We start from the raw sequence: 14188 nt of genomic DNA, 5'->3' as shown, positions 1-14188 counted from the left end.
GGACAGACACATTTTGGAAATAGAATTATTTGGAATCAGCAAGTGGATTGGATATGGGGAGAGAGACACACACAAAGATGGAAGGGTGTCTCCCAGATTTCTGGTACAAGTATGCATGTGTGCCTTTCAACAGATCCTAGATCCCACAAGGCTGTAAAAGCCCTATCATTTGGGAAAGGTCACGTAGGGTTGATCTAAATCCAGCCTTGCAGAGGCAGTGGAGGGATGCAGCTCTCCACTTGCCCTTCCTAGTTCAAAGAGCTTATACCTGCAGCAGCCCAAGCAGGGGTTACAGTTCTTCCATGATGGGCCCTTACGGTCTCCCTCCCCCCTGAGGACAAGGTTCTAAAGAACCTCTGTGAACTGCAGTGTGCCACTAGAGGGAGCATGGCCTGCATTCAGCGCCTGGCCTGGAGGGCTTTTTCGAAGTTGGATTACTTTAGAGACTGACTTGTATCCGCTTCAGTACTCAACCCAGGCCCCTGGCCCCTCATGGTGCTTAGAAGAGTGCCTGACGTATGGTAGGTGCTCAGTAAATGTTAGCTGGTGCTAATATTGTAACTCTGAGTATTATCTTGTTGTGGAAGTGGATGGGCAGCATCTCTTCCTTCTCAGCATGGCTACTCTGAAGTGCAGTTGCCTTTTCAGGATCAGGAGAACAGAGGGATGCCCTTGGGGGATGGGAAGAGGGGGAACTTTAGGGACCTGATGGTGTTGCACTTGCCATTTCATCCCGTCTTCCATCGCAGACATGGGACATTAGGGACTGTGAGGGATTCCTGAGGTGGTGTTTGGCTCAGGTCTGGGCATTTATAGTGGGAGATGGGTCCTTGCTGCCTTTGAAGCTCTGGTGTCTTCACTCCAGCAGTAGTGCCCACCACTTAGGGTTTATACCATCCCGTTATCTCCTGTTGCATTTTCTTGACACTTTTCCTACTTTAGCTCCTGGCATATAGTTAGCTTTATACACACACACACACACACACACAACACACACACGTTCACCTTTTAAACTCAAGTCAATTAAAATCTCGTTTTGAGAATTTTGTGATACATTAGAAGCTAATAAAAACGCAAGGATTCTGCAAGAGATCACTGCATTAAAGATCCCATCAGGACCTCTCTGGCACTGTTTTAGGAAGCAGCATTGAAAAATGTCTTTCTTGAGCCTCAGTGTCCTCCTCTTGGAGAGATACCAAATGCCGTGGGTTTTTGTTTGTGTACATGGTAAAAAATGGCTGAGATGAATAAAGGTCTTAGCTCAGAGCCCAGTTTAAGGAGAATGCTTTCCCACCCATCATCTCTTTTTATGCCCATCCCAGCCCTATCAGTTGCCCGTGGGGTAGGTTTCATAGGTGGAAACTGGGAGAGCCAGACACGTCCAGGGTCTTCTGACCCCTGCTCCACCGGTCCTCCTGCATCTACTCTGCCTAATATACACATGAGGGTTGAAAGGCGTTGGTACTATTTCTAGGTCTGTTCTTTCCTGCTTCTGTGACCTGGGGCAAGTCATTTGACCCCTCTTTGAGATTTTCTTTAATCTGTTAAGTTAGTATGATAAGGGACACCTGGGTGGCTCAGTCGTTGGGCATCTGCCTTTGGCTTGGGTTGTGGTCCCGGGGTCGTGCGATTGGACCCCACATCAGGCTTTCTGCTCTGCAGAAGGCCTGCTTCTCCCTCTCCCACTCCCCCTGTTTGGGCTCCCTTTCTTACTGTGTCTCTCTGTCAAATAAATAAATGAAAAATCTGAAAAAAATGGAAATAAAATAAAGTAAAATAAAATAAATTAGTAGGTAATACCAGTGCTAACTTTTAGGTCGGTTGTGTTGAACAGATGAGCCATGATTTATAAGAGTACTTGGGAAAAGTGTAAGGTAATTTATAGCTATGGGACAGGACTTTCCTCTCTAATCTGTGCACCATTACCTTCCACATCTCATAGATGCTATCGTAGAATCTTCAGACCAACACGATGGTAGTCAGGTCTAATGCATGATGACTCTGAAAGATTCTCCACCTTCCCCTGGGAATTCAGCTTTGTATCTCCATAGAAGTTACCAGAAAAAAATTTAGTTCTTAAGATCAGATGGTAGTGTACTTTAGGGGAAAGGGCCCTGGACTGGAGGTCAGTGGGCTGGTCTCCTAGTTCTTTGACTGCCTAACTATCTAGCTAGGTAACTGTGCACTAAACATTTGTTCTCTCTGAGCCTCGGTTTTCCCATCTATAAAATGGTAGTAATATTGTCCAGTGTATTTTAAATGGTTTGAGGATCAGACAAAACAGTGCATATAAAAGAGGGTCACAAAGCAGAAATGTACATGGCAGGGGCGGTAGGGCGGAGGCCTGAATTGAGGGACTACTGTGTCCTAGGCTCGGTGCTAGCTCTTGGACAGGAATGACGGTATTCCTGGCTGTGACAGCAGCTCCCAGACAGCCGGGGCTTTGGCTGCAGGCCCTCTGCAGGGCAGAGAGATGAGGCTGTGTTTGTATCACGTTTGCTGCTTGGACTGTGATTCTGGACTTGCCCAGGACTCTTATTGGTCCTGACCTAGTGTCTTTCCTCTCCATTGCAGGAAGATGAGAGACTGCTTGGGCACCAACAATAGTACCACGAGTCCCTGTACCGGTTAAAGCGATCACCACAACCTGGGCAGGCAGCAAGGTAAGCAGAGAGGCCAGTTCAGGCGAGCTCCTGGGATGTGAATGCATTTCCGCCTCAAGTGCTGCCCGGAAAATCCCAAGTGCACAAACAAGTCAAGGCAATGCATCTGGGTCCTCCTACCCCCCCACTCCAGGACCCAGAGGAAGGGCTTGCTTCCCCTCCCATGTGCTCCAGCGAGCTCCCTCTCTTCTGGCCAGGATTCCTCTCAAGTTAAAAAAATGAGACACTGGAGAGGAGGAAAACAAGTCCACTCACTGTCTTTCCCATCTCCCATCTGAGCTGTTGAAGCAAGTTCCCAGGAGCTGCCCAGAGCCCTTGTTTGACTGGAAGGGAGGTAGGAGGAGTGGAATGTGTGCAGAACCCGGGCTGATCAAAAGACAGTGCTGTTTCATGGAAGCCTCCCAGAACTGAGAGCGGGGTGGGGGGGGTGGAGGGGGAGAGAGGAGAGGAGACAGAGAGAGAGAGAGAGAGAGCGCGAGTGAGCGAGTGAGAGCGAGCGAGCTAGCCTAGCAAGCGCGAGCGCAGGAGCGTGCTGGCTGGCGAGAACAGGGTCTCCATGACAACTGGCCTGGCCAGCTAGAAGTGCTCTGCTCACTTGGCTGGAAGGAGCGCCACGAAAGGTCAGAGGAAGGAGCTGTGGGAAGCTCGCAGCAGGTATCGGAGCTTAAGCCAGTGGATTTTGGGGCCCTTGGGCTCCCTTACAGACTGGGGTGCGAGCCAAACTCTGCCAAGCATGGAGTGGGCAGGAAAGCACCGGGACTTTCAGGTAAGGTCAGCTCCGGCTTGGATTGTTTTTTTCTCCTTTCCTGGCCGTAGTCTTGGGCTGTTTTCTGGGAGGCAGGCAAATGTCTGTACTCTCTGCTCGGGGTTTGGGGCTCAGGAATGATGTCATGCTTCAACAGTTGGATTCTATTAGCTTAAGGAGGAGGGAAACAGCCAATTTTCTTGACTTTGCAGATCTAGCTGATCTCACTCTTGCTGAACCTGAGGTGTTTAGACTTTTCTGTAGAAATCATCATCTTTTATTTAGCACACAGGCTTAGGATATTTTACAGAAAGTAAATTTTTATGTAGAAAAGGCGAGTTATCATCACTTCAGTATTGTGTTTGAAGTTACTACACGGAAACTCCAGTGTCTTTTGAGTGGCTCGGTTTCTTCTAGTGAACACTGTCTGTTTTGTCTGCTTGGTGCTGCTCTGTCTGACCTGTAATGAAAAAAAAAAAAAAAAAGCCAGTTAACTCAGCTAGGAGCCTGTGGTGAGTTCCCAGTCTCTGGAGCAGTTCTTAGGACAGAGGGACCTTCTTAGAGATATCTAAGCTGAGATCACATGCTTAGTCTCTCTCCCAGGTAATCTGGAAAGAAGCATACTATTCTCCTGCATTAAGGCCCATAGCAGGCTTTCCTAGAAAAAAAAAAAATGTATATGGGGTGGAGGCTGGCAGGCGTATGTATATTTTGGGGTTGGGGGGCCTGTGGAGAGGTTTCCTATACGGGTACCTCTGAGTGAACTCTCAGTGGTGGCTGCTAAGACCCAGCTTGTTGGTGGAGACATGAGGTATTGTGGTTGTGCCAGATGGATACTTTGGGTTAATGTTTTAACTCAAATATCAGGGCATTCAGTGTCATGCTGTGCACTCCTCTTCTGTTTTTCCTATGTTTTGGTAAAGCTGGTTCTGACTTAGAGGAGTGGTGTGTGGTAAGCTCAGTGTGGCCTAGGAGAGGAGACCGTCCCAGAAAGGTGATGGGGTAGTTAGGTTGTTAGTAATCTTATTTGAAGGATTCATGCAGCAGACACTCCCTGCGGTGGGGACCCATCAGGAGATGTGCTTCCACTTCAGCCATGTTATATCTCAAACTTACTCCTGGGCCTCAGGGAACATTGTGGATGCCTTTGGTTTCTCTGTGGGATGAGGGAACAGCTGCTGTCCTGGCGCTTCGGTTTTTCTTCTTGAACTTTCTGAACAGAATATCTTTTGTATTCTGGCAGACAATGAGGGGGCCTTCTGATTAACTTCGGGTCAGCTTGCCAATAAAGGCACTGACCATGTCCCCAGTTTGGGCTCCCTGAATGTGTATATGTCTGCATCAGTATTGTGGCCTGAGGGTCCACAGGGGTGAATTCCATGGCCCTGGACCTCAGAGGGGCCACTGCTAAAGTGATGCCTCCTTTTAGTATACCCCCAACAATTCTCTGCTTGGTTGAAACCTCTGTTTTGTTGGGGGGTGGCTATGGCATAGCACTGTTGGTTGGGATTAAATTTGGGGGTTGTGAGGAAGGGGCAGTGCAAATTCAGAATCTGAGTTCTCTGCTTAAGAGGCTGTGGTTGGGCCTCACCTCTTCCCCCTCCCCCGCCCCGACAATGTGAAGATGGCTAGCAGTTGATCATTCTTTTGATATAGCAGAATGGACACTGAATTTGGGGTTAGTAGACTTGAGTCCATGGTCAGATTCTGCTACTTGCCATCAAGGTGGCTGCCAGCAAGATCGTTAACCTCTGTGACCTTCAGATTTACTAGCTGTGAGATGAGAGATAATGGTATAACTACTTCAACAGGTCTGTTGGGAGGAACAAAAATGAGATAATTTCCATGAAAGTAATTGTAAGCAAGTCAAGTCCTACATAATGTAAGATGCTGCAAATTAGAGCTTGAAGGATGACTCCACTCTCTTCTGAAAAGTCATTTTGCCGCTCTGTTCTGGTTTCCCAATTTATTTTTATTTATTTATTTTTTTAAAGTTTTTTAAAATTTATTTCACACACAGAGAGAGATCACAAGTAGGCAGAGAGGCAGGCAGAGAGAGAGGGGGAAGCAGGCTCCCCACTGAGCAGAGAGCCTGATGTGGGGCTTGATCCCAGGACCCTGGGATCATGATCAGAGCGGAAGGCAGAGGCTTTAACCCACTGAGCTACCCAGGTGCTCCTGGTTTCCCAATTGATAAAGTGCCCTTTTCTTTTGTGCATTTGTAAGTAAAAATGAGGAAAAAAAAAACCTTTAAAACGTTCTTTAAGATATTAAAGGAAACAAATAGTGCTCTCTTTGGGTTGGGAAATAGGGTGATATTCACTGTAGGCTTTGAGCCTTATAAATGATCCTTCAGAGATGAAGCTTTCTTTCCCTTAGGTTACCTGACTCATGTGTTTAGTATAGAAGAGAGGAATTCCAACAGACCCTTTGCTTTTCCAGTGTCCTATAGCTAGCTACCTGCCAGTTATGGTATCATAAATTTCAGTAGCTGGAAGAGAGGCTTCTGATTGTCAGGTTTGTCTCCCTTTTTCTGCTGAGGAAACTGTACTGAGTGGGCAGAGAGGCCTTTTCTCCTGTACTGGGTTTGAAAGGCAGTGTCTAACTGGAAGGAACAGTTATCGCTCTGAAGGGCTTCTTGGGGGCTGGGCAGCTTTCAGGAACCTGTGTGGCTACAGCTTAGAGGGAAACGAGAAAGAAAGAAAGAAATGAGGAAGTGGGAATTTCAAGGGCAGAGATTCTTGATTTGCAGTGGAACTGTGCCAAGGAACAGAATAGCAGGGGTGGGGAGACTCCAGGCAAGGACACCCGGATCTGATCTCAGGGAGTGTATACGGCTCATGGCATGCTTGGTGGGAACACGGGGAGGGACCCAGCACCCCACCTGCAGCCCCAGCTTTTGTCGTAGGACAGGGAAGCTGCCTACCATGCCCTGGAGTGGGCTCTGGGAGGAAGCCCCTGGGAAGACCCTAAGGAGGCAGATTTGTTGTTGTTGTTCAGCAGCAGAGCCTTTCTTCTAGGCAGATCACAGCCCAGCAGCCTCTAAGGTCTGATGGCCAAGTTGTCCATAGCTTAGATTGGGGCTGCAGCTGTTCCCCACTCCTCCTCAGTCCAGCTTCCCAGAGCTGAGTCACACGTTGGATGGATCCCTCCATGTTCTTTAAGGATTAAAAAGTAGTAACATTTCAGTTCTCACTCCTTCTCTCCCCCTTCCTTTACTCCCCTTCCTGCACACTCTCCCTCTGGGCTCCCTCTCTCTAAAATTAGAATAATCAGTTATCCAAGGAAGTTGAAACTTTGAAATGCCTTGGAGGACAGGCCTGGGGCATCCTGAATTCCACTGGCTCTGCCCTGTCACTGCAATGGAGGGCTTGGGTATAAAGTTTGCAAGGGCTTCCCCAGACTCTATGTATCATGGCCACACTGCTGGCCTGGAAGTAAGAGAGGGTGTGTTCCATTTCCTACCTAATCTGATTCTAAGAACTCCTTTGGGAAGCACCGCTGGGCACCTGAGGGTGGTGGGAGGGTCTGAGTCAGGGACTGCCAGAGCACCTCCCTGCACGCAGGTGGGGCAGAGAGACTGAAGAGCATGTCTTCCTCTTGCTTCTCTGGTCTCCTAAATGTCATTGCGCTGGAGGCTTCTGATTTCTAGTGTTGGGCCCAAGAGAGTATACTGAGGCAGCCGAGTATAGGAACTTGTACCTCAGCCTGGGGGAGTACAGGCATCAGCCCTGCAGAGCGTTGGCTTGGCCTCCCTGCTCCACTACATTAGCTTGGTAGAAGAGGGTGTTTAGGGTGGGCAAGGGGAGGGGAAGGGGAAATCTGCTGGCAGATGATTGAGTTCTTTGAGTTAGAAGATTCATGGAAAGTAGAGAAGCGGGGCGGGGGCATGAAAGAGGGAAAAAAAAATTACCATCTGGCACAGTCTGCAGAAATTTCTCTTACAAAGCCTGAGGGAGAAATTGTGTTAGTGAGTGCCTTCTCCTGGGGGGTGGGGAGGGAGAGTCTGAGCATCTATTTTTGCTGGGGAGGAGGCTCTGTGTGCATCTGTCTCAGCAAAATACTGGGTGCATCTTGTCTGTCTTAGAGGGACATGCCGCGGAATATTGCCCCGTGAGACCTAGTGTGTTGAGGGGAGAGGAGGAGGTTAAATGAGTCTAGACTACCTTATTGTAGGATTTCTCCAAAGATCCCTTCTCTTATTATTTTTGGCTCCAATATACTGTCGAAATTATCACAATAATCTTCTCATCTAAAAACTGCCCGTGTGTTAGATTGTACTGTCTCTATTTTTTTTAAAGATTTTATTTATTTATTTGACAGATTTGACAGAGATCACAAGTAGGCAGAGAGGCAGTAAGAGAGAGAGAAAGAGAGAGAGGAGGAAGCAGGGTCTCCACAGAGCAGAGAGCCTGATGTGGGGCTCAATCCCAGGACCATGGGATCATGACCTGAGCTGAAGGCAGAGACTTTACCCCACTGAGCCACCCAGGTGCCCTGTACTGTCTCTATTAAGGGTGAATTATATGCAATTATATACCTTTTTAAGCAAAGCTGACTTGTGTCTAAGGGTTTGTCATGAAACCACGCATCTCTCAAAGATGCAGATTCTTGTGTGTGACTTGTCACTGAAGGCGTTTGTAGGTGAACTGGAGGTTGATTAATGGGAAGGAGCACAGTGAATAAAGGACTGTTTGACCCTTGGGAAAATGAGATGAACAGGGGGCTATGGGAGACTAGGAAGAAACAGGAGAGAGGCTCTGGGCAAAGGGATTGGGGGTGTGGGAGGAAACTAGTTCTGAGGAACAGCAGGGGGATAGAAGGCAGTACCTGGGCTGCTCTAGGAGGCCTTCGCAATTTAGCAGAAGGTTGCACTGCCCCCAGGGGATCCAAGGAGACCGTGTCCTAGCAATCAGGGAGGCTGACATTGGGGTTGACGCTCTATTCCTTTGTTCCTGGGTTTGGAGGCATCTTTGGCGCCCATGTACCCTCTTGGTCTGCCCACCCATTTTGTCAATGAATAAGGAGGGTCTGGGCCAAGAGCTAGGAGGGTCTAAATAATATTGAGTGTGAACTTGGTGTTGTCACCAGGTATTGTATCGTAGTTATTTCCTCCCCGAAGTGAGCCTCTGTCTCTGTGATGAAGAGAGAAGAAACATAGGCCTGCTGAAGTTAGGGTTTTGCAGTAGGGTTAATGACTATCTCGTGCTTTAAGCTGGGAAGAAGGCGGAACATCCCAACTCTTAGAAGCTGATATAAAGCACTATTTGAATGATGGAAGAGAGCCAACTAAAAAGGACTGGAGATAGGAGGGAGAGGTCGAAGCTTCTCTCAGTGTCAACAGATCAGGCGTTGTGGGGGGAAGGAAAAAGGTAAGGGGAAAACTGGAAAGAAAACTATATAGTTTTCTATATATATAAAACTTAGAGTTTTCAGAACTCTTCAGCCTTTTCGAGGAAGTGAGTTCTGGTGTGCTCATTTATGTCTTGGAACACAGGCTCCCTTATGCAGTTCTGACAGTTGAGTTTTAAAACTTGCGTTTAAGTGAGTCAGCCTGTGTTTGTTCAGCTCTCAGGGACTCTTGATCCTTAGTGCGTGTGGTGGAACGACCCATCAGCACTAACGTGAGCATATCAGTGCTTCGATGTGCAGCGGCGAATAGCTGGCACTTGTGGGCCATGCCCGCCTAGGTTTAGAGCCCAGCGTTATAGTTACTATCTGTGTGACCTTGGGCAAGTTGTTGAATCTCCCTGAGCCTCTGTTTTCTGTGAGGTATCTGTAAAATGGATATAATAACAGTACTTAACTTGTGAGAGTTTTGCTGAGGATTGAATGAAATATTACATGGAAATTTCTCAGCCTAGCTCCTGGCACTTAGTAAATGTTCAGTGCTTTCCCATATTATCAACCTAGAGCAGCATTTTGAAGAGTAAGGCTGGCATCTCTTTTTTATAGATTTTTTTTTTTTAAGATTTTATTTATTTATTTGAGAGAGAGAGACAGTGAGAGAGAGCACGAGCGAGGAGAAGGTCAGAGAGCGAAGCAGACTCCCCATGGAGCTGGGAGCCTGATGCGGGACTCGATCCCGGGACTCCAGGATCACGCCCTGAGCCGAAGGCAGTCGTCCAACCAACTGAGCCACCCAGGCGTCCCAAGGCTGGCATCTCTTAATCAGGTTGGGATTATAAGGCAGGAAAGTCAAATCAGATTCCATATCTTTCTTTCTTTAAAGATTTTATTGAGTTTTTAAAATTTTTTTTTTTAAAGATTTTATTTATTTATTTGACAGAGAGAGATCACAAGTAGGCAGAGAGGCAGGCAGAGAGAGAGGAGGAAGCAGGCTTCCTGCTGAGCAGAGAGCCTGATGCGGGACTCGATCCCAGGACCCCGCGATCATGACCTGAGCTGAAGGCAGCGGCTTAACCCACTGAGCCACCCTTATTTAGTTTTTTTTGAGAGAGGCGCCCTTATTTAGTTTTTTTTGAGAGAGAGAGAGAGAGAGAGCGAGAGCACAAGCAGGGGACAGGGAGAAGGAGAAGCAGATTCGTCGCTGAGCAGAGAGCCTGATGCAGGATTCGATCCCAGGACCCTGGGACCATGACCTGAGCCAAAGGCAGATGCTTAACCGACAGAACCATCTGGGTGCCCCAAATCAGATTCTTCTTTTAGAAGTTTATACTTCGTGTTTCATTCACCTTTCTGTCAAAACCTCAGGAGAGTCTCCATGGTCGTTCTTCTCAAACCAGATTCAGAAGCCCGGCTTCACCCTTCACTGTAGGATGCTTACCCTTCACTGTCATGGGAGACGAGAACTGCTTCTTGCCTGCTGCTTTCCCTGTAGGCCTACCCATGAAGGGCCCTAGGTCCTCCTTTGCCCAGCATTGGCTGCCCTTCACAAGCTCCTGTTGGTGCTCTAGACACAGGCTATCCCAGCACTCCTCACTTCTACTTCGTGAATTCTGTTTATCATCCTTGAAAACCCAGCGTAGAGCATAGGCTTTGCAGCCAGCTCTGGAAGGCTGTAGACTGGCTCTTCCTGTTATTATCTGTGGACGTCTGGCAAGTTAATTTTATAAACCTTATTGTCTGCAGCTGTAAATTGGGAGTAAAATGGTACTCATCTCAAAGGTTTGCTACAAGGGTTAAATGAATTTATAGAAAGTACTTCGCTTAGTTGCTGGCACAAATATGCTCTTGGTAACTGTTCACTGTGATAGTTGTTCGAGATCCCTCCCTCTGTGTGTTCCTCTGCCTCCATACAGCAGTACAGAGAGCCCTGGTCAGGTCAGCAGATCTGAGCGATAGTCCTGGCTCTATCTGTGACTTGTCAGGTGACCTTGCGGAAGTCACCTTGGCTTCTCTAGACTTCAGTTTCCTCTTCTAAACGGCAGAAGGTTTCCTCTTCTAAACGGATGACCTTGGGGAAGTCACCTTGGCTTCTCTAGACTTCAGTTTCCTCTTCTAAACGGCAGAAGGTTTAAATTGAGGGTTTTCATTGACATTCTGACTTGATTTTTAAACGCATGTGTCTTATCTTACCAACAGATTCCCTGAAGTTGTATAAAATTAATCGTAATATTTTATACATTTTATTTCCCCAAAGTGGCCAACATATATTTTTGCTTAAAAAACATTTGAGAAACTTTTTTAAAAAATCCCATCAGCTGGATTCTAGGAAGCATTTGACTTGGTTCTCGTAACTTAGAGCCTGGGATCTTGTTCTCAGAGGCACAGGGCTTGGCTGTAACAACTTGAAAAGAGTGTCCAGCATTTAGTGAGTTAGAAAGTCTACCAGCTTAGTAAGAAAGGAGGTGGATTTCACTTGGTGCTGCTGGGAAAATTTTGGTCGACAGATGTTTGGAGGTACGTATTGGTTGTGCTGTATAGACTCAGATCAGCCCTGTAAATAAATACTGCCGTCACTGTTTCCTTCTCTCCATGGAGAAAAATGGCAGTGTTTCCTGGCTGACCCTCTCCCTCCCTTAGAGTCTGAAGTGAGTCAGTGGTGCTCAAAGACAAATCCGTGTGTTAGGATAAGAGACGTCTAACAAAAGGGTGATACTTAGAGCCTGGGCTCTGGGGTCATACAGTTGGGGTTCATATTCTGGCTCTGCCACTTACTCCGTCTAAGATCTTGGGTGAATTGTGTAGCCTGTCCATGCCCCAGTTCCTTTTCCATGAAACTGTGAGTCCTATTTCACAGAGTTGTGGTAAGGCCTAAGTGTCACGTGCTTAGGATGGTTCTTCGTATCTGGTGCTGAATGAAATACAAGCATTGACCGTTAGATTTCTTATTCCCTTGTAAGCCAAGCAGAGCTTCTTTCCAAGTGGCTGGTCTGTCTGGTTTGTTATGCTGAGAAATGGTGGACGAAATCCGCTTCTTTGTCATGGACAGACATCTCTAGTATCAGGAGAGCAGTGGTAAGTGTCCTGCAAACAGTACAGAGATCATAGCTCTTGTACTTTGCTTTTGCAAAGACATATATAAACCAGAAAGGGAATCTGAGCTAAAGAGCATTTAGGTTGAAAGGACCCACTCTGTAACCTATGTTATATGGCACTGGAGTTAGGGACAGGCAGAACCCTGGGTAAAAGAACAAGGTGGGAAGTGGGCTGAGGGAGAGATGGAGCTAGGTAATGAAGAGTGGTGAGTATTTCTGGGCAAGGAGTAGTGGCTTCGATGGTAAGCCCTGTGGAGAACCTCCTGGGACTCTCCCTTCCCAGAGGTACCTTGACTTCCCAGCCCCAGGTGAGAATTGCCCCCACAGTGATCACTCAGACCAGTCTCAGGGGAGCGGTGAATTGGGATGAGGTGGTTCTTATCTGTTCCTAACTAGAAGGAATAGCATGAGTAGCTTGGTGTATCTTATCTACAAGTGTAATTATAAAGAGATTTCCTTTTCCAACTGCAAGAAACAGGAACTTTTGCTGCCAAACTTAGCGGCATGTTTTAAGTCCTTCAAATCTCCTCTGAGTGCTACCAAAGCTCTAAGCTTTGTTGTTATCTCTTGTTGAAATATAGCCTGGAAAGGTCATCTCAACAGTGCCAATTTATGGGCCTTGCTGAACCCAGGCAGGCCTCGGGTATAATGGGGAGTTCCTGGGAGTAGGTGCTTCACAGATTTTCCCTTTGAGTCAGGTTGTTTATAATTTAAGGTTCCTTTTGCTTTAGAAGATCAAACTCTGCATATTAGGGTCAAACATTTTACTTCTTCTGTTTTCCTTCTGTAGGCAGGAGCACTGATTCCACAGTAACTCCCTGTATGGTGGGGAGCCTTGATGGTAATTACGCCGCCAAAACCATGCCTGGCACTCCTCCCTGGAGGTTGGTTTTCTCAGCACAAAGTTATACCAGGAGTTTTTTACTTACACTGTGTGTTTTTTTTTTTTTTTTAAGATTTTATTTATTTATTTGAGAGAGAGAGACAGTGAGAGAGAGCATGAGCGAGGAGAAGGTCAGAGAGCGAAGCAGACTCCCCGTGGAGCTGGGAGCCTGATGTGGGACTCGATCCCGGGACTCCAGGATCACGCCCTGAGCCGAAGGCAGTCGTCCAACCAACTGAGCCACCCAGGCGTCCCTACACTGTGTGTTTTGAAGGAGCGGTTAAAAGAGGCGAAGACCACATGGTGTAGAAACCACACATAGGTTTTTGCACTCATTCGTAAAGATCTGAAGAAAAGAAGGTCAGACCCGTGTGTGCATGTACAGTAGTCTGTCCCTTGGCAAAGTGGATGCAAAGAGGGAAAGGAAACTAAAGAACCTAACTGACCCCAGCAACTGTAAAGAAGTGTGGCACTTGAGTGTGAGAGAAAATACCTGGGACAGCTGAGGTGAACTTGGCAATGGCAGTGACCTTGGTTGGCAGTATGTGACTTGGCTAACTCAGCTGCTCTGTTTAAAGAATTGAGGCTTTGGAATCTAAGAAGGAAAGAGAGCACTGAAATTTTTTATTTTCTTTGCCTCCCTCTAACCCTGATTCACTTACCCGTCTGGGTTCAGACACCCGCGGAAAGACTGCCAGCTAAATTGCTGTTTTTGAAGTGGTGTGGGCAGCACTGTCCTCTCCAAGTCTCTGTATCTCTGGGTTGGAGTCCTCACTGCCTCCCAAGAGTGAGTCATTGCTCATTTGTGCTGGGAGAGCCGGCTGGGAGAAACTGGTGGTGAGGAGGGCAGTGGGTTAAACTCTGAGGAAGTGCCCGAAGGGAAGTGGCAGGGATCAGGTTAAAAAGAAAACAGTAAGGAACAACTGGGGATGTTTGTCTTACTTAAATCTCATCAAATAGAAGTAGAAAAGCTTTTTTTTTTTTTTTAAAGATTTTATTTATTTGGGAGAGAGAAAAAGCGAGAGAAAGAGAGAGTGAGTGCCTAAGCAGGGAGGGGGCAGAGGGAGAGGGAGAAACAGACTCCCCGCTGAACAGCGTGCCTGATGTGGGACTCGTTCCCAGGACCCTGGGATCGTGACCTGAGCCTAAGGCAGACGCTTAACCCGCTGAGCCACCCAGGCATTCCTCAGGTGGGTTTCAAAAGCAGTGCTATCCAGGCTTCTTTTCACCTGAAGAATACCCAAGGTCGGTTGTCTACACAGCTTGCTTAAACAAGTTGAGCCCTGAGAAACTGTAGAAACTAAAGGAGAACACCACAGAGTCATGTGTTTTTACCGCAACAAGAAAAAATCAGCAGGGCTGAGGGTGCGGAGCAAGCTATGGAGACTCTAACACCTGTGACATCATCCCCACCCCTGAGATCTGTTCATGTTTTGTCACCAAGGGTGTTAGGATG

General features: G+C 47.3%; 1 protein-coding gene across 6 annotated transcripts in view; it reads left to right on the top strand.

Moving 5' to 3' along the window:
• Positions 1 to 14188, top strand: part of DENND2B (DENN domain containing 2B) — a 154008-nt gene that overhangs the window by 43898 nt on the left and 95922 nt on the right. For 3 of the 6 annotated variants that reach the window (XM_044258777.1, XM_044258778.1, XM_044258779.1), the window contains exon 2: positions 2575 to 2663. The gene's annotated coding sequence lies outside the window, so the exon portion shown is untranslated. Of the gene's footprint in view, positions 1 to 2574; positions 2664 to 2895; positions 2998 to 3153; positions 3435 to 14188 lie in introns of those variants that run through there. The other 3 variants (XM_044258781.1, XM_044258776.1, XM_044258780.1) reach the window with 3 other exon arrangements.

Source organism: Neovison vison, chromosome 7 (genome assembly GCF_020171115.1).
Source record: "Neovison vison isolate M4711 chromosome 7, ASM_NN_V1, whole genome shotgun sequence".
Lineage (NCBI taxonomy): Eukaryota > Metazoa > Chordata > Mammalia > Carnivora > Mustelidae > Neogale > Neogale vison.
The sequence above is the reverse complement of the archived record's forward strand: the minus strand, read 5'-3'. Positions and strand labels throughout refer to the sequence as shown.